The following is a 2,615-nucleotide window of genomic DNA, read 5'->3' on the forward strand; positions in this document are numbered from 1 at the left end:
CTAGCTACGCCACTGTTTATAAACCCATATTTAATTTATAAACAGAGGCGTAGCTAGGGTGGCGGGGGAGGGCGAATTTGAAAAAAAAATACACCGGGCCCCCACTTGAGAGGGGTCCCCCAAATGAGTGCTTTTTTACATTAAATATTAATATTACGCAAAATGTAGGGCCCCCCTAAGAGGTCAAACCCCCGGGCCTCCAAATGATGGCGAATGCCTAGCTACGCCACTGTTTATAAACCCATAAGAGATGATTATGAACATCAATTTCTAGATCTTTGTTTCAGTTTTATTCTTTTGTCTTTTAAAATTAAGTATAGACGAAAGCTTGTTGCAAACTTGATTGGAATTGGCAAACCATACACCACTCTTGTGTGTAGGGTAGTTATATTAATGCATAAGTAGATGCATTCTAATGTAGAAGTCAAGCGCATTGTGTGTACATACATATATGAATCACTACAATACTCGTACCTTATCTTTTTTTTTGTCACCACAGATTTGGGTTGATCTAACCACCTTGGCATGTTTACTGTCGTTGACGTACTCAGCACCAGTAGGTAAGGTCGTAATTTAGTGAGTGTCGTAAAATAAAATTAATATAAATATTACGTTAAGTTTTTCATTTGTGATAAATAATAATAATAATAATAATAATAATAATAATAATAATCTTTATTATCCGTAAGGAAATTTGTCTTACAATTTGTGCATTACACCAAACAAAAAACATTATAACTATAAGAAACCAAAGTGTACATTCACACCAGACTCACTCATAATTTACATGTGACAAAGTTTATACCAGATTGTTCTTATTTAATGATTTGATTGCCAGGGGAACAAAAGAGTGTTTGTGTCTGTTTGTCTTTGCTATCGGTGTCTTGTATCTCTTTTGTGATGGTAAAATCGTTTAATAATAACAATAAACACTTGAAAGAGTAGAACACCTTATCATGACAGACTTCTTAAAATACGCCCACCGTGATGCGAGATCAATTAGGGGGCCTACACATTCTATATGTATCCACTGAAGCTCAACTTTCATTTGGTGAACACTTGTTTGTGTTTTTTTTTTCAAATATTTCATTTCATGAAGTACCTGCTAGCTCAATTTGGAGTGTGATGTAAATGGGTCATTGTGCTGGCCACATGACATCCTCGTTTACCGTAGGCTTCAAAAACAGATGACATTTTCATCATCTGCCCCATAGAAGGTCTGAAAGGGGGAACTTTCCTTTAACTTTTCTATTAACTTAATTCGCCTGTCTGTGTTTTCTAGTACTCGAATCAAGTTGAAACTTTGCACAAATAGGATTACTAAATGTCGACACCACGAATCAATTCAAATAAATAACTTTTTTTTTTACATTTAATTAATGGTAATTAAAAGGTAAATGAAGGGAAATAAAAACTGCAGTATTGAGAGAGATAGCAATAAATGTGCTGTTCTTTTTCATATATAAGCTTTGTATTTAAATAAAGTTCTTTTTCGCTTGTTTCAGGATCGTGTACAGTGAACAACTACACATTTGACAATGGTGCCACCTACAGTGTTCCTGAATTTTATGGTTGTTTACAATACAAATGTGTCGACGGCGTGCCAGTTTTGACGAAAGAAGGTAAAAAACCTTTCAGAAAAATGACCATTTTTAGTGTCTCTTAATGCCGAGTCCTAATCCGACGAGAAAATAGTCTCTCTTCTCAACAAAGAAGATGAAGTTATAGTGCCAAGCTCTCTAAGGCATAAAAGTAGAACACAACTTGACATGAACTTGCTATTACAATAGAACTCATTCACCCGTTATATAACATATACTTTAAAGTCAATTGAATGTTTTGAAGTTGTAAAAAGAAAGACCACACTCCAGGAGCACACTAAAAGCTTCTTGAAAGCCTTCAGCCTTGACCCAGCCATCCGGGAGACGTAACCAAGTGACAGAGCATCATGGCGTCGCGCTGTGAAAACTGGCGCACAGGTTGCTGAGGAAAAGAGAAAGGCGCTGGCAGAAGAAAAGCACATGAGAAGAAAATCAAGGCCAATGATACAAGCTCCAGCTGGAATAACCTGCCCAGTGTGCAGCCGAACATTGCGGGCTCAGATAGGTCTCACCAGCCACATGAGGAGGCACAAAACTCCAGTGCAAAGCCCACAGCCTCCTGAATGACAAAAGTGGTCATTTATCGAGCCACGATGGACGAACTCTATAAATATATATATATATATATATATGGCTCCTTTTGTCTCGAAAGGCAATGGATGCGCCCAAATGATTCACTGGTTTTGGCTTAATCTTGAGACGGGTAGAATCTGGTGTGGCTAATCAAGCCAATTCTAGAACGATATATACATATATATATATATATATATATATATATATATATATATATATATATATATATATATATAATAATAATAATAATAATAATTTTATTTATAAAGCGCTGTTAACAAACAAAATGTAGGCTCAAGGCGCTGTAACAACATTACAAACAAAAACACGAGAGCTAGAATAACAGTTAATCTAAAAAAGTTTTAAACAGATAGGTCTTAATGTTCTTCTTAAAAGTGGTATAGCATGTTGTCTGTCTGAGATCAATGGGGAGTGAGTTCC

At 35.9% G+C, this 2,615-nt stretch overlaps 1 long non-coding RNA gene across 1 annotated transcript; it reads left to right on the top strand.

The window, feature by feature from the left end:
• Positions 1-488: 488 nt before the first annotated feature.
• Positions 489-1,569, top strand: LOC106072813 (uncharacterized). The gene is made up of 2 exons (XR_008774078.1): positions 489-560; positions 1,506-1,569. It is a non-coding gene; the product is annotated as an uncharacterized LOC106072813 (long non-coding RNA).
• The last annotated feature ends 1,046 nt before the right edge of the window (positions 1,570-2,615 follow it).

Source organism: Biomphalaria glabrata, chromosome 12, assembly GCF_947242115.1.
Source record: "Biomphalaria glabrata chromosome 12, xgBioGlab47.1, whole genome shotgun sequence".
Classification (NCBI taxonomy): Eukaryota; Metazoa; Mollusca; class Gastropoda; family Planorbidae; genus Biomphalaria; species Biomphalaria glabrata.